The following is a 23,734-nucleotide window of genomic DNA, read 5'->3' on the forward strand; positions in this document are numbered from 1 at the left end:
TCCTCACAGCTCACTTTTTCTTTCTGTGTTCCATTTCCCTCCTCCTCATTCTACATCCTTTAGAAATTCTTTCAATGAGGATCTGTTAGGTAAACTTGTATTTTTACATCTGAAAACATCTTTCTTTTGTTCTCATTCTTGAGTGACAGGTTAATTAAGTAAAAAATTCTACACTGTTAATTTTCTCTCAGCACTTCAGGGCTGTTATTCCACTGTCTTTTTTTTTTTTTTTTTTTTTTGAGACAGGGTCTCACTCTGTCACCCAGGGTGGAGTGCAGTGGCACAATCAGAGCTCACTGCTCAACTTCCTGGGCTCAAGTAATCCTCCCACCTCAGCATCCTGGGTAGCTGGGACTACAAGCATGCACCACCATGCCTGGCTAATTTTTGCATTTACCCCAACATGGGGTCTCACTGTGTTGCCCAAGTTGGTCTCAAACTCCTGAACTCAAACAATCTGCCCACCTCGACCTCCCAAAGTGCTGGGATTACAGGCGTGAGCCACCAAACCCGGCCAATTCTAGTGTTTTTAAAAAGTAAACTAAATGTGTTTCTTGTGTTTCTCCTAAGTGACAATTTGTAATTCTTCAGTTATATCCTAAAGAAACAAATTCTTCCAACAAATTATCACCTTTTTGTACAGGATTTTTAAGAAGGTGGCAGCAAAACGTCTTCTGGACACCTAAATGCTGGACGCCGCAGTCAATGCGCAGGAACGTTCCAACAGCGGAACTGCCAGCAAGCGCACTTGTCAGCAGCCGTCCATCATCGTGTGTCCGCTGAACTCAGTTACTGTACATCTCAAATGGATTTTCATTATTTTTTTACATCCTTAGAACGCAAATATATCTGCTGGATGTTCTCCATGACCTAATAAAAAGCATCTTAAGGATAAGTTTCAATGACGGCTAATACAAATCACTTCGCATGAAAAGTCAACTTCAATAATAATAATAATTTCTATTACAAATGATGCAACAGATACTTCATGCAAGAGAGATGCTACAGATCTAAATAACTAAAAATTAGAGCTCAGTCCTCATACAAAGTTGGAGTCACAGTGCAATATAAGTGTTAATTATTTATCCACATCACTCTTCGCTCCACAAAGGAATTACAGTACTGAGTACAACTCTTCCTGAAGCTCTGTGTTCTCTTGGCTCCTATCCATCACGTCTTCCTCCCACCTCTCTAACTATTCTTCATCATTTTCCACTGCTAGACCCTCGCCGGGGTCTGTCCTAGGCCCTCTTTTCTCAGTGGGCAGCATCCTCCACTCCCCTGCCTTCGACTACCAACTATGTATGCATCATAATCGAAATCGAAATCTCTCTCTTGAGCTTTTCTGTTTAACATTCACCTGCCTGCTAGACATTTCTCCATGAATACCGAGCACTCCAAACTTACTAGCTTCCTCTCACGTGTGATCTCTTTCCAGTGTCGAGTTCTGGCTAACAGCATCATCTACTGAAACACAAAGGACTACAATTCCTGTTGGAAACCAAGTGGCCATATGGAGACTCAACTTCCCACTGCTACTGCCACACACAGGGACACAAGGATACCACCCGTGACCCAGAGCAGCGCCTGAAGGCATTATTAACTCTTGGGCAGAAAAGAATGTGGGAGCAAGCTTGTTTTATCTCATCACTTCTTTCTTCTAGTATTTCCAGTACTAATGACTCTGACGCAATGACAGTAATGACAAAGACTGGGCTACCTGGACCATAATTTAAAATGTTATGACAGGTCAGGAGTCACGCAGCTCGCACTAACAGGGAAGAAGCCATCTGTCCAGAGGTTGACTAACCAGCGACCAAAGGACTTCAAGTTAAATTGGTGAGGAGGGCGGGAGGAAGGGAACATGAGGGAAATCATAAAATCAGTCCCTATGGAGGATTATAGAAAAAAAAAAAAGACTGAAAGAGATTACTCGCATGAGAAAATGAGGTTTGAAGTGTTCATAATCTGAGACATCCATAAACCAATAAATATGAGTAATAAGAAAAAATCTTAACGTTTACCTTAAATATAGAAAATAATCAGTGAGACTTGTTGAGGCAGGTCTCAAGATTGGCCTATAATGATGGAAAGCTACTATTATTCAGAGGGAAAAAAAGTATTTTATGTCCAGATAACGTATGTCCTTCAAGGAATCCCAAGTAAACAGAAGCACTCAAGAACACCTCTGAGAGGCAGCAAGGAAAATAAGACTTCGATGCGACAGCATGCTGAGATCAACTGGCCAAATGGAGTAAAGATAAAAGTTTTTAACAGATCACAAAACTGGCAGACAGGATACGGCACCGACAGGTATTCCAACCACCTACAGAGCTGCGGAAGAGATCTCACCCTTCAGCTTCCATTCACTTCGCCTCCCACAGGACAGTGGCCAGGTATGACCCCGTGAACAGATGCCCAAGCCCAATGCAGGCCCCGAACAGAAGTGACAAGTCACGTGGAAGAAAGCAACGTATCATTTTAGAGTTTACAAAATCCTGGGCAAACAAAGCTGAGTAACAAATCATCTCGATGAGAAAGAAAATGACACGTTACACGAAGAAAGCAGCAAGAACACACAAGACAAATTAAGCTTTGAGGAGGACTCAACAAAACCTGAAAAGGCAAACACAAGATGATGCTAGAGGCTTACACAACTTTTCTTTAAAAAGCCCAGAAAGTTGAAGGTTGCCAGTAATGACAGGAACAAGCAAAGCTGCTTCTCACAAAAATTTTATTTATTTATTTTTAAAGTATATTCAGAGCAAGAAAAGTTGAAAAGAAATAGGTCTACTGCCCAGGGCCAAAGAAACGATGGATGGAAACATTTCTCAAGACCTTTTTTTGCTTTTGCTTTCTCTACCACAGAGAAGAACCTGAGAACTGCAACAAGCGTGGCTACATGACACTGAAAATGAGTGCAGAGATTGTAAAAAAGCAACTACATTCTTTTTTTTTTTTTTTTTTTTTTTTTTGAGACGGAGTCTCACTCTGTTGCCAGGCTGGAGTGCCGTGGCACGATCTCGGCTCACTGCAATCTCTGCCTCCCAGGTTTAAGCGATTCTCCTGCCTCAGCCTCCCGAGTAGCTGGGACTACAGGCGCGCAACACCACACCCAGCTAATTTTTGTATTTTTAGTACAGACAGGGTTTCATCATGTTGGCCAGGATGGTCTCCATCTCTTGACCTCGTGATCTGCCCTCCTCGGCCTCCCAAAGTGCCGGGATTACAGGGGTGAGTTATCGCGCCCAGCCAGCAAATACATTCTTAGAACAGGTTTTTCTGTTACCTATTTTTACTTCATCTCAGTAGAACAGCTGTTTATATCTTACGCATCCATGCTGGTTTCTTCAATTAATCACTCATATTCCTTCTTGAGATGATTTGTAATGACCCAGCTTTCTTTGTCCTAGGATTTGCAAACTTAAAAAATGACACAGTTGGCCGGGCGCGGTGGCTCAAGCCTGTAATCCCAGCACTTTGGGAGGCCGAGACGGGCGGATCACGAGGTCAGGAGATCGAGACCATCCTGGCTAACACGGTGAAACCCCGTCTCTACTAAAAATACAAAAACTTAGCCGGGCGAGGTGGCGGGCGCCTGTAGTCCCAGCTACTCGGGAGGCTGAGGCAGGAGAATGGCGTAAACCCGGGAGGCAGAGCTTGCAGTGAGCTGAGATCCGGCCACTGCACTCCAGCCTGGGTGACAGAGCAGAGCAAGACTCCGTCTCAAAAAAAAAAAAAAAAAAAAAAAAAAAATGACACAGTTGCTTTCTTTCAAATTTCTAGTCACTTTGCATTATATCACCAAATGCAAAGAATTCCTTCCAGCCCCTGGCATGTCACCCTCCTCGCCAGGGACGGATGCAGATGGCCACTTAACTTTTCAGACAATGCACATTCCTTTAACTTCTCCGATATCCAGCTGTCCCCGCACCCTTTACTGAAAAGACTACTCTTTCCGTCTGAACTGTTCGGGCGCCCTTGTCAAAACTCAAGTGACAAAAGGGTTTCTTTCTGGTTCTCAGCTCTACTTCACCCATCTACCATGTCTCTACCAGTACCACACTGCCTTGTGGTAAGTTTTCAAACTGAGAAATGTGAATTCCCTTCATTATTTATTTTCAAGATTGTTTTGACTACTGTGAGTCCCTTTTACTTCCATACAAATTTCTAGTATTTTCATAGGACGGTCTGAATGTGTAGGTCAATTTGGAAGGGCAAAGGTATCTTAACAAAACAAGTCTTCGGACCTATGAACATGAAAAGTCTGTTTATTTACATCTTTAAATTCTTGCAACAGTGCTTTGCAGTTTTCAGTGCCAACACTACTTTAAATGGTATTGTGAAATTTTTATTTTCTAACTGTTTGTTACCGGCATATAGAACTACAATTGACTTTTTAAATTTTTGTTTTATTGATCTTTTATCTATGGGCGTTCCTAAATATACTTGAGCTTTATAAAAATTACTCTGCTGGTTACCGGTAATAAGAAATAAATTTTGGTCAGGAGCAGTGGCTCACACCTGTAATCCCAGCACTTTGGGTGGCCGAGGTGGGCAGATCTCATGAGGCCAGGAGTTTGAGACCAACCTGGCCAACATGGTGAAAACCCATCTCCACTAAAAATACAAAAATTAGCCAGGCCCTGAGATCGAGCCACTGCACTCCAGCCCGGGCAACAGAGTGAGGTTCTGTCTCAAAAAAAAAAAAAAAAAAAAAAAAAAAATGCAAACAACCAAAAAAGAAGTGTTGTTTTTTGGTTTTTTGTTTTTCTTTTCTTTAAAAAGGAGTCTCACTCTGAGCCACCATGCCTGGCCAGAAGTAAGTTAAGTTTTACTGGCATTTAATTAAGGATTAACACTGGCTGCTTTTCTCAACCTGAATGTCAGATGACTTGTGTGTGAGTGTGTGTGTGTCTGTCTGTCTGTCTGTCTCATGTGGTATACCTGTTGTCCTGAATAAAGAAAGAGATTTCTGAAATGCAAAAGGGATGGTAGTGACTCTCTCATTCATCCATTTGTTTTCAGATAATACTGCCAACAGTATACTAGCCATATACTACTCAGTTACAGGATTTACAGATGAAATGATCCACTTTTTACTAAATTGTCCCTCATCAAATGGACAAATGCCTTTTTTAAAAACCCTAGCAAAAATAAACTGGCAGAGCTGATACTTCTCTCTTTTTAGCTACTATAAAGGGTTAAAACCATCACTGGGGTGGTGCTCATGGCTGTAATCCCAGCACTTTGGGAGGCTGAGGTGGGTGGATCACGACGTCAGGAGTTCAAGACCAGCCTGGCCAACATGGTGAAACCCCGTCTCTACCAAAAATAGAAAAATTAGCTGAGTGTGGTGGTGTGCACCTTTAATCCCAGCTACTCAGGAGAGTGAGGCGGGAGAATTGCTTGAACCCGGGAGGCAGAGGTTGCAGTAAACTGAGATGGTGCCACCATACTCTGGTCTGGGCAACAGAGCGAAACTGGGTCTTAAAACAAAACAAAACAAAACAAAACAAAAAAACAAACCATCACCACCAATCAGATTTGGAAAAGAAAGTTAAAAAACTAGAAAATAACATAAAGACTATTAGAGGCCGGGCGCGGTGGCTCAAGCCTGTAATCCCAGCACTTTGGGAGGCCGAGACGGGTGGATCACGAGGTGGGGCCGCCCACAGCTGCGGGTGAAACCCGATCTCTACTAAAAAATAAAAACTTAAGCGGGGCGGGGTGGTGACCTGGGGTTAGCTACTCAGGGCTGGTGGGAGAATGGTGGCCAGGAGCCTGGGTGAGGCCCAGGATGCTTACACTCCAAGCCTCAGGCAGAGAAATGAGACTCAGTTTCAAAGGGCTAATGAAATATGATTTGTAGTAGTGATTAGCTCAAAGCCTATAATCAACTTGCTGGGGCCGGATACAGGGCGGTCAGGGGTCAGGAGTTGAGACCATCCTGGCTAACAGTGAACCAACCCTCTCACCAAAAATACAAAAAAGAATCTAACTTGGTGGTGGTGGGGCACCTATAAGTCCCAACTACTCCCGGGAGAGCTAAGGGGAGCAGAATGGCATGTGCTCAGGAAGTAGGGCTTGCGGTGACTGGGATCGACCCTGCTCCAAGCCTGGGGCAGAGACTCGTCTCAAAGCAAAAGCTCAAAAAAACAAAAAGAAATGAGATTTATTCAGCTCATTCTTCTTCAGTGTTGAGGTCTCAGGATGGTGCTGTTAAAAAGTGTGGTGTGTCTGTGACATTTATAGGTTCATCCTACCCTGGGGCTATATGTACATGTGCAACAGAGAAAAATCTGTGTCCTATTACTATAGAGAATGGGCTAGAAGGGAGCCAGAGTCCAGATGAGACCAGAGGAGGTTGCAACAGGTGTGGAGAGAAACAGACCACATTTTAGAGATACTTAGGAGTCTGGATCAATCGAACCCAGTAATTATTCAGATACGGGAGTGGGGGGTCTAAAGAGGGAGATTCCTCAGTTTCTGGCAAAACACACTGGGTAGAGGTGGTATTACTGACAGACAGCAAACACTGGAGGAGGAACAGATTAGGAAATATGAACTATGTTGGACACATTGGGCTTGAAAGACAACTCAGAGAAAAAGGACAATTCTTCCTCTCTGAAGAGTGTCTTACGGACACTCAAATATATTCCCAATAAAATGTGTACATATGTGTACAAAAGACACATACAATGCTCATGACTGGACTGCATTGTTTTTAACCACCAAAAAGCAGGAAACCCACAGGCCCATGGACAGCAGAATGCATAACTATCACATATTCATAAAGCAGATCACCAACAAAACCACTGCTACATGCAATAACATGAATTTATCTCACTAACATGATGTGAGCAAAAGAAACTAGTCACAAGAAGGCATACCATGACTCCACGTATATTGTGATATAAGAAATACATATTTAGTCTTCATCCCCGGTTTCTGTCATAGAGTTCCTAACATGTTAGTAATTTCCTGAGCGACAGGGGCGAGAGGAGCATGTTTTGTTATTCATAATAAGCCCCTTTCAACCATACCAGAGACTGTGCTAATAAGGCGACTCTTGGAAGATGGGGTCTGGTTGCCAGAGGAACCAATCGTGTGATTGGAGGACTGAAACTTTCAGCCCAACTCCCAGCCCCTCAAACTTCTGGGGAGGGGCAAGGGGCTAAAGATTGAGCTAATCCATGGCCAATGACTTAATCAATCACGTCTGTGTAAGGGTGGGCACAGCGGCTCACGCCTGTAATCCCAGCACTTTGGAAGGCTGAGGTGGGAGGATCACCCGAGGTCAGGAGTTTGAGACCAGCCTGGACAACATGGTGAAACCCCATCTCTACTAAAAATACAAAAACTATCTGGGTGTGGTGGTGCATGCCTGTAATTCCAGCTACTAGGGAGGCTGAGGCAGAAAACTGCTGGAACCTGGGAGGTGGAGGCTGCAGTGAGCCAAGACCACACCACTGCGCTCCAGCCTGGGTGACAGAGCGAAACTCAGTCTCAAAAAAAACACGTCTGTGTAATGGAGCCTCCCTAAAACCTTTAAACAACAGGGTTCAGGTAGCTTTGGGCTGGGCACGTGCCAAGAGGATTATTACACCACCCCAATATAACGACCGAAGCTCCTGGTCATGCGACCCTTCCAGACCTTACCCTATGCACCTCTCCAACTGGCTCTGAATTTGTATCTTACATAACACCCTTTATAATAACGAGGGATAGTAAGTAAAGTGTTTTCCTGAGTTCTATGAGCTGTTATATAGCAAATTATCAAACTAAATAGGGAGTTACGGGAACCTCCTGAATGGTAGCCAAGTCAGATAGACGTGTGGGGACCCTCTGACCCACTACCTACAACCGGCGTCGGAAGTAGGGGCAGTTTTGTGGGACTAGGCCCTTTACCTGTGGGGTCTGTGCTAACTTCACCAGGTAGTTAGTGTCAGAATTGAGTTAAACTGTAGGACATCCAATTGATGTTGAAAACCCACACATTTGGTGTCAAGAGTGTTGTAGGTAAAAAGTTGTCCTTCACACGAGTTAAGAAACAGGTATACACTACAGTGTCAAAGTGAGGACAGCAGTTACTGCTGGGGAGTGAGGAGGGAAGGAGCAGTGACTGGAAGGGACCTGAGGGGGTCTGCAAAGCTGGCCACGCTCCACTTATCCACTAGGTTCATGGTTACGTCAGGGTGTTCACTCTGTGGGAAGTGGTCAGGCTGCAGAGTTACGGTTGTGTATTTTTCAATGTATGTTACAGCTAGTAAAAATGTTTGCTAATTTTTAAAAATCTGGTCACTTTATTCCCCAGGTTAAAATCCTTCAACAGTATTCTAACACATGCTACAACACAGATGAACCTGAGGACATATGCTAAGTGAAATAATCCAGTTACAAATGGGCAAATACTGATGATTCTGCTTTTATGAGGGACCTAACCTAGTCAAACTCATAGAGACAGAAAGTAGAGTGGTGTTGGCAGGGGCTGGGGCAGAGGGGGTAATGAAGTCTTGTGGTTTAATGGGTATATTTTTATTTTTCATTTTTGAGATGGAGTCTCGCTCTGTCACCCAAGTTGGAGTGTAGTAGCGTGATCTCAGTTCACTGCAACCTCTGCCTCCCGGGTTCAAGTGAGTCTCCTGCCTCAGCCTCCTGAGTAGCTGAGACTACGGGTGCACACCACCACGCCTGGCTAAAGCCAATTTTTGTATTTTTAGTGGAGATGGGGGGTTTCACCATGTTGGCCAGGCTGGTCTTGAACTCATGACCTCAAGTGATCTGCCCACCTCAGCCTCCCTAAGTGCTGGGATTACAGGTGTGAGCCACTGTACCCGGCTGGTATAACGGGTATAGAGTTTCCATTCTGCAAGATAAAGAGTCCTGTAGATTGGTCACACAACAGTGTAAATGTACTTAACACTACTTAACAGTTAGATGGTCGATGTATTTTACCACAATTAAAAAATTTTAAAACAACAACAAAATATCTCCAATAGTTTTCCATTCCTCTTATATAAAGTCCAAAATCCTAACAAGGCCTGGAAAACACTGACTTTTTCACCTCTACTGTGCCCCACTCTCCCCCTTACTCTCTACCTCCTTTCAAATTCCACAAGTACGTCACGGTTTTTGCACCTTTTAGTCTTCGTGTGTACTTCCTTGGACTGAAACATCCTCCTTTCTGCCCCTCTCAGTGTAGTATCTGCTCATGCTGCAGTCTCAGCTTAAACATCATTTCTTCAGGGACGCCTTGTCCACCCTAGACTGAGTCTCTTCTGCCATTTTTGCTCTCAGCATCCCAATGCTTTCCCAAGACTATGATTGCATAATTCTGTGTTGACCTGTGTAACGGTCTGCTCTCCCCAGATAGGACACAAGAGCTGACTCCTTTTACTTCCCCCCACCAGATAGCAACAGCATGCAGGAACTTCTTGTCCTGCCTGGTACTCAGTAGGTGCTTAATAATTATTTGATGAATGAATACTTGAGGCGACTGTCCCACAGGAATTTAGGATTTTTCTGATCCAGATGAATTAGTCTGCTGATAACATGCAAATGAGAAGCTGCATCATTGACCTTTAAGGAGTCATAGAAAAGAAATGTTGGAAAACTAACCTGTGTACAGAGCACTCTGACACGAAACAGTGAAGGTGAGCCGTGAAAACAACTGACCCGTTAGGGTCCCACTAAGCCTTAGCAAAGTTTCACACACGATTATTGAAGGAATAATCTGCAGACAGTGTGAAGAGAAAGCTGTAATGGAGGGCTGCCAGCACAGGCCTGCTACGTGAGGGAGGCAGAATGGCGGCTCCCTCAAAGATGACCATCTCCCAATTCCCAGGACCTGTCAGTGAATACATCAGGTAACAGGGCAAGGGGGAGTTAGGTTACAGATGAAACAAGGTTGAGAATCGGCTGACTTTACAATAAAGAGATTCTCCTGGACTATCTGGGTGGGCCCAACGTAATCACAAGGGCCTTTTAAATGTGGATGACAGAAGAAGAAAGTCAAAGTCAGAGATTTGAAGATGGCGGAAGGGGCCATGGACCAGGGAACATAGGCAGCTTCTACAAGCTGAAAAAGGCAAGGAAATGATTCCCCCGGAGAGCTCCAAAGCCACGCCGTCTTGCCCACACCTTGGTCTCACGCAGGTCAGTGAAACTCATTTCAGAATCCTGACCTCCCGAACTGAAAGAGAAGTACATTGTGTTGTTGTAAGCCACCTAGTTCACGGTAATTTGTTAGTGTGGCAATAAGAAACTAACACACCCACGGTGGCTCAAGCCTGTAATCCCAGCACTTTGGGAGGCCGAGACGGGCGGATCACGAGGTCAGGAGATCGAGACCATCCTGGCTAACACGGTGAAACCCCATCTCTACTAAAAAAATACAAAAAACTAGCCGGGCGTGGTGGCGGCGCCTGTAGTCCCAGCTACTTGGGAAGCTGAGGCAGGAGACTGGCGTGAACCCGGGAGGCAGAGCTTGCAGTGAGCTGAGATCCGGCCACTGCACTCCAGCCTGGGTGACAGAGCGAGACTCCGTCTCAAAAAAAAAAAAAAAAAAAAAAAGAAACTAACACACCAAGGCTACGCCAGAAAGATTTGCTGCTTTTCCCTCCGTGCAGTGGCTCCCAGCCTAGCCAATCAGGAACAAAGTACACAAAGTATCTTTGTTTTTTCCACCAGAGCATCTGATTATGTCTTTTACGATATCATAAGCTGAAGTAACACATGCTAAATGCAAAGTCAATACAGTGAATTAGAAAACTCTGTGAAAGGGCCATCCCTGAAGAGTGCTGATTGACGGAATAACATCAACCATCCCAGATTTTTAGCAGCACACTACAAAGGCCTGTTCATTCGCTTGCCAATACTTCCATCTGTAACTTAGAGTAGGGATTCTTAACTTGGGGCTTCAAGAGGTAACTGGCCTCCTAAACCTTACTAAGAGTTTTGCGTATATCCATATAAATATCTAGTTTTCTGGAGAAAGGTCCACAGCGTTCATCACTTATTAAAGGGGATCTACAAAGCAAAAAGCTAAGAACCACTAACTCAGATGAAGATACAGAAAGCTATGTTCACGCATTCACTAGTGACACAAGCTGCTACAAAGAGTGAAGACTGTGGGTGACACATCAGGATTCAGAAAGTATCCTGAAGGGCTGAATGAAATGGCTGATGGCTCAGGAGCAGCCTCTGTGAAAAACACTGAAAGTTTAATCAACAGTAAGCTCAGGATGAGTCCATGATTAGGAAAACCAAAACAACTGACATGACTTCAGGCACGTCCGGAGGATGAAGAAAGCAGCCCTACTCTCTCCTGTGCCGGCAAAGCTAACCCTGCAGGCCTGCGTTCAACGCTGAGATTCTCTTTGTGTTAGTTCCCTGTGGCTGCCACAAGACATCACAAACTTGGTGGCTTAAAACAACACAGTCTCCCAGTTCTGGGGCCCCAAAGTCTGGTGTTAGCAGGGCTGGCTCCTTCTGGAGGCTCAAGGGAAAAACCACCTCCAGCCCCTCTCCCAGTGTCTGATGGCTGCCAGCCAGGCCTTGCACCCGCTGGTTTGTGGCAGAATGATGCCATCTCTGTAACCTCCTCCTTCCCAGGGCTGCCTTCTCTGTGTGTCTTTCTGTATCTTTTCTTCTTCTTACAAGGACACTAGTCTTTGGATTTAGGGCCACACTAAACTAGTATGATTTTATCCTGGTCGTCAACTAATTATACCTGCAGAGATCCTATTTCCAAATGAGGGCATATTCTGAGGTTCTAGAAGGACATGAATTTTTGTGGACACTATTTAACTCATCTCTTAGTCCTTTCGCGATGCTGTAACAAAATACCTTAGACTGGGTAATTTATAAACAGCATAAACTTGTTTCACATAGTTCTGCAGGCTGGGAAGTCCGAGATCAAGCCACCAGCTGATGTGGCATCAGGGCCTTCTGTTTGCTTCATCAATGGAGACTTCTTTGTGTCCTCACATGGCAGAAAAGGGCAAACATGCTTCCCCCTCCCCCAGTCTCTTTTTTTTTTTTGGACAGAGTCTCACTCTGTCACCCAGGATGGAATGTAATGATGCGATCTCGGCTCACTGCAACCTCCGCCTCCCAGGTTCAAGTGATTCTCCTGCCTCAGCCTCCTGAGTAGCTGGGACTTCAGGCACCTGCCACCATGCCGGGATAATTTTTGTATTTTTTTTTTTTTTTTTTTAAGTAAAGACGGGGTTTCACCATGTTGGCCAGGATGGTCTTGATCTTGTGACCTCGTAATCCCCCGCCTCAGCCTCCCAAAGTGCTAGGATCACAGGTGTGAGCCACCGCGCCCAGCCCCCACGAGCCTCTTTTATAAGGGCACTAATCCCATTCATGAGAGCTCTGCCCTCACAAACTAATCACCCCCAAAGGGCCTACCTCTTAACACTATCACATTGGAAATGGAACTTCAACATATGAATTCGGGGGGACACCAACATTCAGACTACAGCGCCCACTACACCCTTTCAGTGGAATATTAATAGACAAATGCATTCTGAGGTTTAAGATACCATATTCCCAAGAATGGTCAAAATAAATAGGGATATGAAGCCTAAAGGTTAGAGGACTTGAGTCAGACAAGGAAACTGTCTATAAATATCTGAACCATTTTTTTCCAGATGAAAACGACTTTCTAACACTCGGTTTGCCAGAGATGAATGTGGTATATTTCTGTCACCACATTTGTTCAATCTTAAGCTGTACAAGTATCTGACTGGGATGCTGAAGCCTCAGATGGGGGACTTGACTTGTTGATTACTAATGGGCATTACATTCTAAGATTCTCAATCTGTCCAGTTAACTGGCCATTTTACAGAACCAAAGAATTTTTGTAAAGTTCCACTAATATAGCAAACACTGCGGGATGCCAGCCAGAGGGTACACACTGTAAAGAAAACTTAGAAGCCCTGGGAACTGAAAGAGTATCAGAATGGTTTCAGCAGGTGAGCAAGGGAGAAACGACCTGGGGGTGGGGAGGAGGAAGGGGCCGGAGCCAGACCAAGTAGTGAACACCTCATACTGCACAGAGACTTCCGATGTCCATTCTAAGGATGATGACGAGCCACTGCAGGGGTTTAAGCAAGGAGTAACACGACTGGGTGAACCTTTAAGATTATTTTGGCTACCATAGAAGAAAAGATTGATAGAAGTTATGCAAAAAAACAGAGAGACCAAGAAAAAGACAGCAGGAAATGACAGTTGCCTGAACTAATGCAGCAGCCATGAAAATGTCAAACAACAGATACATACGATCCATTCTGGAGGTGAATCACGGAGATGGATTAGATGTGGAATGTGAGCCAAAGAAGCAAGGATGGTCCTAAATTTCTGTAAATAACAAGGGTGGTATGACGGTGTCATTTATTGAGCCGGGAAAGACTGGAGAGCACTGGTAGCAGATGGGGAGGTGAAAAAATGAATCTGAGCTCCATGTGGAGCTTGTCAATCTGGAGACGTCTTCGTGACACTGAAGTAAAGATACCAACAGGCAGCCAAGTGCATGAACCTAGAGAGGCCTGGGCTAAAAATAAAGACATGGGAGCAGGTAACAGGAGGCACGTGGAGAGAAAACAATTCCCATCTCAGTGTTGTCTTATTTCATTACGAGAAAATATTTTTGGATTACTGGACACTGTGAAGTGCCCATTTGGTTTTTCTTGAAATGTCTGATCTCAAACCTAACACTTTCCCCAGCAACATTCAGCTGCTGGTTGAGCTGCAGGAAGCATGAGAAAGGCGGACGGCACATGAGAAAGGCGGACGGCACATGAGAAAGGCGGACAGCACATGAGAAAGACGGACGGCACATGAGAAAGACGAACGGTACATGGTTCATCCAGAATGGAAATTTTGTGTTTACAAAAGCTTCTGTAAATACAAAATTACTTTTGGAAGACAGAGGAAAAAGAGGTGATTTCATGGAATTACATCAAAAAAGAAGAGAAGCCAGAAGACGGCTAAAAGATAACTCACTCCATCCAATAGAGACAAAGGACACGATCACACTGAGCTCACTTCCATTACTGCTGAGAGCTTGTCACAACGGATAGGGGGGAAGGAGGGAACTGCCAGAGATAAAGAAACACTATGAGACAGGCAATGTAGGACCTATTATAATAAATTCTTTTATGTCCATGGATTTAAGCCTATTTATGGAATAAAATCAATTTAACAGTAGCTTTCCCCGATTTCACAGTCTCCTGAAATATTGTTTAGTTTGTGCACAATCTCAAATTCGACAGCATGTCACTAGACTTGGAGGAGATGCTGGGGAAATAACAAGCTTCTCAAACGAGAAAAAACAAAAATAGGGAGCAGATTCACTTGCAGTGAGCAAAGGGAAAAGAGTGGGAATCTTACTGTATTCATCTATGAAAAAAGCAAATTCATCCAATGGCTTGCAATGACACACACCTGCCCCAGTCACCCACCTGCCCCAGTCACCCTACCTGTCCCTAGTCCCCAGAGGCAACCACTTTCAACAGTTTTTAGTTCTTCTGGTGGCCTACTCCACCGTTCCAAACAGCTCTCCAGTCATCATTTCTTGGTTTGTCAACTTTGGACATCGTGTGCAGACATATGACGTCACAAATCAGGATTGTGTGTTTACTCACTCTTCAACTCCCCTTCGTCCCGATTTTATTGTTATTTTTATTTTCCTCTGTGTTCGAACTTTTCTAGCTTCTGCATCTAGAAACTATCTCTTGAATCCCCATCCTGTGAGATGAATAAACTGACTCCCTCACCCTCCCTAACTTTTCTCTCTTCCATTTCTCCACCCTTGTCATCTGTGTTTGTAGAGTCTCAAGGTTTCTGCTCTGTAACTACAATTAAGTCTTCCATGCTTTAACTACAGATTAGTTCTAAACAGCGAAAACCACAAAACCAATAGGAGCGTTAACATCATCAGCATATAAATATTACACTAAAAGCTGAGTCCTGTACTAGGATTCCACTTGTCTAGGATTCACAAACTGCTCAAAATCATGACATACTTTAGCTTGCTTCATATTTGGACCAAGTTGTCTTAGTCCTAGAGTTCCTCTTTTCTTACTAGAGAAAAAACATGCCTTTTTCAACATTTTCCTAGTATCTTCCAGTTCCTTAATAATCCTAACAAATGCATGGAATTCATTCTGTTCTTGGAGCTACAGAATGAATTTAAAAAAAAAAAAAAAAAAAAAAAACCTTGCAAAGACTGACTTGTTCCTAGTTATCCCCTTCAGAAGGTATGACTTTTTCCCCTGTCCTTTCATGAAAATTTTTCCCCTTTCATAGTAAAAATTAACAATAATTTTTAAGAGAAATGTCACCCATTATCTAACTGATATAACACAACTACTTTTATGTCTGCATACTACTTGGAGTCCTTATCCACTGTAAATAAATTTAACACAATCATAGTTCACAACGATCCCCTTTTTATGGCTGTGTAACACTCCACTGAGTGGATATATCATAATTTATTAAACCCACTTGGGAAGCGGTACAAAGAAGTAGTTAAAGTACAGGCACAAGGCTGGGCGCGGTGGCTCATGCCTGTAATCCCAACACTTTGGGAGACTGAGACGGGCAGATCACAAGGTCAGGAGATGGAGACCATCCTGGCAAACATGGTGAAACCCCATCTCTACTAAAAATACAAAAAATTAGCAAGGTGTGTCGGCACACGCCTGTAATCCCAGCTACTCGGGAGGCTGAGGCAGGAGAACTGCTTGAACCTGGGAGGCGGAGGTTGCAGTGAGCCGAGATTAAGCCACCGCATTCCAGCCTGGGCGATAGAGCAAGACTCTGTCTCAAAAAAAAAAAAAAAAAAGAACTATGTAAAGAAAGAGTTCACAAACACAGAAAAAAGTAAGTTTCCTTCCTTCTTTTCTTTAACAAAATTTTCATTACCTTGCTTAAGCAGGTATCTTATTCACAATTGCCTCTGAATAACTTTCATTTATTGTCCAAATTCAAATCTAAAATTTTTATCAAATTCAAATCTAAATTTTTGTCAACGATAAAAATGTTACCTATTGCAGGCTTTATAAAATTGTTCAATCGAAAAGGTAATATCACAAACATTAAACAATGTCATGCTAATAACGTTTAATGTCTTCACTGCTGCATAATATGTGCATATATGTGTACACATACACACACCCTCTGATAAGGTTTGGCTCTGTGTCCCCACCCAAATCTCATTTTGAATTGTACTCCCATAAATCCCAGCGTTGTGGGAGGGACCCGATGGGAGATAACTGGAATCATGGGAGCGTTTCCCCCATACTACTCTCATGGTGGTGAATAAGTCTCACCAGATTGGATGGTTTTATCAGGGTCTCCACTTCTGCACCCTCCTAATCTTCTCTGGCTGCTGCCATGTAAGTGCCTCTGCCATCCACCATGATCCTGAGGCCTCCCCAGCCCCGTGAAACTGGAAGTCCAATTAAACCTCTTTTTCTTTCCAGTCTCAGGCATGTCTTTATCAGCAGCATGAAAACAGACTAATACACCTTCCCAATATGATTGGTTTAACAAGAACAACACTCTCCCTAATGGGTACAGTCTAGCAAGTTTGTTTAAAAAGCAGCACTTTGGGAGGCCGAGACGGGCGGATCACGAGGTCAGGAGATCGAGACCATCCTGGCTAGCACGGTGAAACCCCGTCTCTACTAAAAAATACAAAAAACTAGCCGGGAGAGGTGGCGGGCGCCTGTAGTCCCAGCTACTCGGGAGGCTGAGGCAGGAGAATGGCGTAAACCCGGGAGGCGGAGCTTGCAGTGAGCTGAGATCCGGCCACTGCACTCCAGCCCGGGCGACAGAGCCAGACTCCGTCTCAAAAAAAAAAAAAAAAAAAAAAAAAGATTTGTCTTAGCCTGGGCAATACAGTGAGACCCTGTCTCTACAAAAAATTTATAAAATTAGCCAGCCAGGTATCGGGCGGATCACCTGAGGTCGGGAGTTCGAGACCAGCCTGACCGACATGGAGAAACCCCGTCTCCACTAAAAATACAAAAAATTAGCCCTCTGATAAGGTTTGGCTTATTAGGGCGTGGTGGCACATGCCTGTAATCCCAGCTACTAGGGAGGCTGAGGCAGGAGAATCGCTTGAACCCAGGAGGCAAAGGTTGCGGTGAGCCAAGATCGCGCCATTGCACTCCAGCCTGGGCAACAAGAGCAAAATTCTGTCTCAAAAAAAAAAAAAAAAAAAAAAAAAATTAGCCAGGTATAATGGTGTGCACCTGCAGTCTCAGCTACCTGGGAGACCGAGGCAGGAGGACTCATCACTTGACTCCCCGAGGTCAAGGCTACAGTGAGCTATGATCACACCACTGCATTCCAGCCTGGGCAACACAGCAAGACCCTGTCCTTAAAATAAAATAAAAGACATGTCTTTACTAATTTACAGTCACACTTTGTTCAAGGTGGGAGGGATCTTAGAAGTTATCTAGTCTTGAGGCCCAAATGCAGCGCAAGATTAGACGGGGCAAGGTGGGGTGAGGTCAGTGAGAGCTCACAAGCTTTGTCATCTGACAGGTAGCTAGACCTCAGCTCCTTCTGCTCCCCTCCACGGTGACTTTTTTAAACCCAAATCTACGTCTTTATTCCTATTAATTTTTTAAAGCTATATAGCTCATCATTCTACACATTAAGATCTTTGCAATTCTGACCCTGCTATCAAATATATCTGTTATACATGCCACATCTTTATCAAAACCACTGGCACGGCAACAGAAGACCTTCACAAAGAGAAGCGCAGGAGGAGGAAAAATCAGAGGCAGTAAATGTAGATAATGTTTAGAGGTTCACTGTAAGAGAGAAATGGGGTGGTAGCAGGATAGGGATTTGGTGGAGAGATTAAGCGGTTTTTAAAAAATACTCAAACATTTATAGGCTAATGGAAATAATCATTCAAATGTGAAGGAAAAACAGTATGTAAAAACATGTCATAAGCTGTAAAGTTCAACATAAATATAATTTATTATATATATCCACTTTTCTCTTGCCAGGCTATTTATGTTAAAATTTGATTTTTAGAGCCTCCAGCTCTTTCTGAATTCTCCTTCTGAATATTCAGAGACCCTGCTCCCATGATCATATCTCCTTTTTCTCTGAATATTTTGAAATCTGCGTCCAATAGCCCCTGCATTTGCTGTTATAAATTCAAACATTACATGACCCCTTTCACCCAAATCTTGTTTTCACATCAATCTCCTCCACGGTTTATGAGAATTTCTAAAAACCAATTTCAGATTCGTTAAAGGAACCATCAAAGGCGTCATCTAATAGGATTACATTTTTAAACATAAAAACCTAAGATTCACTTTTTTGAGTTTTATTGCATCCCTAAGCAAGTTAACAAAAAAAGGTTTATTATTTGGTAAAATTATTCTCTAAGGGTGTAACATCCAATCCTGAAAATTTCTATGCAAAGCAAGAAGTGGCCGATACTAAATTCTTCCCCAGCAGCACATCTGCATACATAATCACATCACCAACACAGGCTTTCTCCTCTCCCAACCCCCACTCCGGGCTCAAACAAAAAGTTAGTGTGCACACACAGAAAGCACATTTACAATGTCTGCTCCACAACAGACCCTGCTAGGCTGCTCTGCAGAGGTACTAAATAGTTTGCTCCTAGTTCTAAGCTTACTATTTGAGTAAGTAATAAAGAAGCAACGGTGATCTGTGCATAAATACACGACACGTTCCTTCAAAACTCCGTTTCTAAACACAAATTCTTTACCAGTTAAAATATAAAATTTGTTAGCCCCAGGCAAATGATTCTACACCCACCAATGCATTCCACTTAATGGCAAAGACATATTTTTAAAGTATACTTGTTCATAAAGTATCTCATAAAGTATACTACATGAAGTATAGCACTTGCCAAAATATACTTTTAAAATACCAAAGTGCCTAAGAAAAAAAAAATTGACTATTTGTTCTTTAAAGGGATAGGACAAATAAATCTTATTCAGAAATTCACACGTGATAGTAGCACTGCAAAGCAGACAGAAAGGTTTCTGGTTTCATAAATCAATCCACAGCTTTAAAATAAGCCATCATGTTAAACTCTAGGAAAACTATAAAGTTCTTTTGTCTTTATGTTCATTTCTATCAAACACCCTCAAAACAAATTTTCATGAATTTCACATAAATTGGCCACAGCTGTTTTTGGACCAGGACCTGTCTCATAACTTTGTGTGTAATCTGAACATTACTTTGCTTAGTGTCAACACATAGTAAGTCCTCAATAAACATGTCAAGAATTCTCCTCAATTCAAAATTATAAGAGCATCAAAGTCATAAGGATGCACTATTTTTTCTAAAACTAAAAAACTGTGAAACTCATTAAATCAAGATTATAATGTAAAATATCCAAGTATTCCAATTTTAAATCATTTTCTTAAACACGAATAATTTTAACAGACACATATCACCACTTCTGTTTCTAAAATAAATTCCTACGTTCCTGCTGCAACAGCAGATTTAGATTTATATAAACCCATAGGTTTAGAAACTATTGACAGGCAGACTAACTTATAAAGATCCCCAGTAGAAGCTATGCTTTATAGAGACGGATTTTTTTAAATCTGTTTTGTTCACTGCTGTTGCCTCTCCTTCACCAATGCCTTGGCACACAGGATTTCAATTAATATTTGCTGGACTGAAAAACGGCATATGTGTGTGAAGACCCTTGGTACAAAGCCACACTCAGACCACCTGTAGGATCCCCCACCCCCAACCCCATCCCCCTGAGAAAACCTGGAGCAGGCCCATGTGGGAAGGACACAAAATGACCCCTAGAGAATCAAGGAAAGGGAGACTAAACCTCAAGGGGACTGACTTCACACTCAGTCTTCACACACTGCCCAAATGTGTTCATTCTGTTGCAGTGTCTAAAATCTCACCAACTGAGAGATTCCTTTAGGTTACCAAATCTCCTCTTTTCAGAATTAAGGAACCATTTAAACCTGTCAACAACCTTAAGAGATGTACATTTCATCATTCCATTTTACAGATGAGGAAACTGAGGCTAAATGGCGGAGTTACTTTTCCAGTGTCACACAATATACGTAGAGCACAGGCCTGACTCAGAACCTTTCATCCTACAGCGCTGCCTCCCCAATGAGAGGGGAACAGGACTAACCTTCATTCACACCTCAATACATAAGCTGGTTCCCAATACCCTTCTACAGAAACACCTAAAGCGAGTTTTCTCAAAGACGGGGCTTTGGTTTGGGGTGACAGCAAGCAACAAGTAGTTGAAGCACATGAACACTGTGGAGGCAAGGATCTGAAGTTCAGACCATGGATTTGGGGTGCTTGAGGGAACCAAGCCTCAAAGACAAACCACAAATTTCACAACACTGCAGAGGGCCAGCCCTTGCTCCAGAACAGCTTGCCTCCCTCTTCCTCTTTCTACCCTTCCACGTGACCCTCACAGTTCTCCCCACCAGAAAAGAGGCTACCATTGTTAGTTGCCAGAGTCTGGCCACACTGTGCATCTCAACCACAGTGACTGGCACAGAGCAGGAACGCAAATATTTACTGAATGAACCCAAGACAAAAGTTGTTTCTGTGGCCAAGCTGGGACCCTAACTGCCATTTTTTAACACAGTGGAGATGAGATATGCGCCTGAAGCACCTGATTACTGGTGTAAAACGGACTTTTAAAAGCCCAGTCTGAGTTGGGGACAGGCTACAGTAAAAGCCTTCTGTGATTATTTTTCCCCAGCCAGCCTGTCTCAAAGAAGAAAACAGCTTGGCACTTTGGCATACAAATACAGACCTCAGAGGGGCATAATATGCTAATATCTTAAGAGTGTAAAAGCAAACCATTACTTGATTTAGGCTGCCTACTTTAGGTCATCCTAACATGAACAGCAGTTTAGAGAAGAAAAATCCCCTCTCAGCATTCTCAGGGTGACAATGAGGGTGGCGATAATAGCAGGTATTTCCCAAAAGTTCAAAGTGGGCCAAAACCCAAAAAATCATATTCCGCGATGTGCAAAACGTTTCCTTCAAACCATGACTAATAATTTAAACAAATACATGTTTACACCAAATAATTAACTAAACAAAGCCCATGTTTATAGGAAAACATGACATTAAGCCAAATGGTTTCAAAGACAATTCTTGAAAATTTTACCTATTTCCCTTTTGGTCGGCACCCGTGACCTGAAAAGCCTTGGCTAGTAGTTCTGATTAGTATCAAATCCTCATAATGTGACATTTTTAGGCGTCAAATTACAGTAAAACTACTAGGGCAAGAACAGGAGCCAAAAGCAACAGGGAAGATGTCCATTTTCCTGTTACACCCCCCGCCTCCATTTACCACTTAACGGCACGTTTTTATGTTAGAAAAGGGCCGCATCCTTCGAGATCCAGCGCAGCGTTAAGTCCGTGATTTCAGGAACTAACCTGCCGCTTCCAAAATACAGGCTGAGATGTCCTCCCCATGAATTAGTTTTGCGCTCTTGCACCACCTCCTTTGTCTACGCTGTCCCTGCAAACTCCTAGCTCAATGCCCTCCAGCAAACAAGCTGCTGAACGCAAAGACGACCGTTCCAAGTCTTTTTTCAAAGAAGGGGAAAACCCAATCACGCTCCTGAAGCCTGGTTCCCACGGGAGCAGGCCGGGCTGTCCACGACGGAAGCCTCGACCCCGGCTGGGGCCGTCGGCCCGGCAGCGCGCAGCGGGAGAGCCAGGGCCAGAGCCGGGGCCGGGAACCCTAGCCCGGCCGCCTCCGCGGGATGCAGCGACCACCGCCCGCCGCCCCCGGGCCGGCACTCACCTCCGTGGAGGGGCAGCGGCGCCAGCACCTGGCCGCGGACCTCGGCCTTGGGGGAGTCCAGCCCGTAGCGCCCGCGGTCGATGCGGAACGTGAGCGGGGCTCCGCGTCCGGGCTCCTGCACCGTCACGTTGATGAGCGCCGTGTGGTACTCCTGGCTCGCGTTGTCCGCCCGCGCCGGCCACAGGCTGCAGGTCAGCAGGGCGAGCGCGGTGACCCGGGCGGCGCCTTGTCCACGCAGCTCATCATCCCTCCGGCGCCACCGCCGCCGCCGCTCGCGGACCGGGCTCCGGGGCCGGCGCGGAGGCGGGGCGGGCGCAACCCAGGCTGCGGCGGGGCGCGCGCGCGCCCGGCCTGCGCGGGCCGAGCCCGAGCGCGAAGCCCTCCTGGACGCTGGCCCCGCCGCTCGCCGCCCTCACGTCCGCCGCCCGCCCGTGGGGACGCGCCCATGGGCCCTCGGCGAGGGCGGCGTCTCAGGTCGCACGCGGGCGTCTCTTCAGGGTCCCGGGAGGGCTGCAGGAGCGTGCCCCCTCCATCCCCCCGGTCGGTCCCGCCGAATGGGAGGCGCCTCGCAAGGACGCGGCGCGGGAGAGGGGAAGGGCGGCACGGGAGGAAGCGCCCCCAGGAGGGTCAGAGGAACACAAAGTCCCTCTCGCGCGGCTGCCGCCTGAGGCGCGCGTCCGCCGCCGCCCCGCCCCCGGCTGGTCTAGCGGCAACGCACAGGCCTGAGGCGCAGCCCCGCCCCGCGCGCATGCGTGCGAGGGCCTGTCCGCTCCCGCCCGCCTGCACGAGGGCGCGGGCAGCCGGGTCACCCGCCGGCGCTGCCAGTTTCTCTGCCGGGCGTGATGGCCGCAGGGCCTGGAGCCCGGCAGATCTGCGAGGGCATATGGAAATGTGTGAGAACAGACTACAAAAGAAAAAAAGTTCTAACTTTAAAATAAGTGTCTAAAATTAAATGTCATGAGACCTATCGTTCATGTCATGGTTGACCTCATGGATGGGGGATGACTGGCCCGAACCTGCAGGGACACGAGTGGTTGGGAAAGGCCAATAGGGCAGCAGTCCCTAACCTTTTGGCACTGGGGGACGGGTTTCCTGGAAGACAGTGTTTGCAGGGACTGAGGGAAGAGAAGTGGTTTGGGATGAGGCTGCTTCACCTCAGATCATCAGGCGTTAGATTCTCCTAAGAAGCGCGCAGCCCAGATCCCAGCACGCGCAGTTCACACCGGGTTCGCGCGCCTATGAGACTCTAATGCCGCCCTGATCCGACGGGAGGCAGAGCTCAGGCCGTAATGCTCGCTCGCCTCCTGCTCGCTCACTGGTTCCTCCAAGGCCGTGGGCACGGGTCCGCGGCCGGGCGGTTGGGAAGCCCCTGCTCTAGTGACTGGGCGAAATACTCCAGGGGTCCCCGGACCATGAGAACCCCCCCCAACTCCTTCCCAAACGCGCGCACACACGACTCTCACTTTCTCTCTCCACGGCGTTTAAAAGATGTACATCGCTCTAAAGTATCAACTGAAAGGAAGAATGGGGCCGTGCAACTGATTTCAGGAACTTACAGGATCTTTGTAGGGAGGCGGAGGGGGAAAGTTTGGCGTCTTCTGACCAACCAGGGTTGACTCTCCTGTCTCCTATAGCGGGAAGTGGGTGGAGTCAGCTCTGCGCAACCAACTGTCCTGAAAATCCGGAAAAGAGGTAGCTCCCCAAAAAGAAATTTGAGGCACTGTTTCCAGGAAACGGTACGGATGCAGTGCAAGCTAAAACTTAAGATGTCCACTACTGGCCAGGCTCAGTGGCTCATGCCTGTAATCCCAGCACTTTGGGAGTCCTACGTGAGAGGTTCACGAGGTCAGGAGTTCGAGACCAGAATGGGAACATGGTGAAACCCCGTCTCTACTAAAAATA

The 23,734-nt window shown here is 45.3% G+C and overlaps 1 protein-coding gene across 3 annotated transcripts in view; it reads right to left on the reverse strand.

The window, feature by feature from the left end:
- Positions 1-22,490, reverse strand: part of RNF130 (ring finger protein 130) — a 149,385-nt gene extending 126,895 nt beyond the window's left edge. Inside the window, exon 1 of one of the 3 annotated variants that reach the window (XM_009209710.3) lies at positions 21,833-21,932. The gene's annotated coding sequence lies outside the window, so the exon portion shown is untranslated. Of the gene's footprint in view, positions 1-21,832 lie in introns of all 3 variants that reach the window. The other 2 variants (XM_009209711.4, XM_003900635.5) reach the window with 2 other exon arrangements.
- Positions 22,491-23,734: the final 1,244 nt, after the last annotated feature.

Source organism: Papio anubis, chromosome 5 (assembly GCF_008728515.1).
Source record: "Papio anubis isolate 15944 chromosome 5, Panubis1.0, whole genome shotgun sequence".
Taxonomy (NCBI): Eukaryota; Metazoa; Chordata; class Mammalia; order Primates; family Cercopithecidae; genus Papio; species Papio anubis.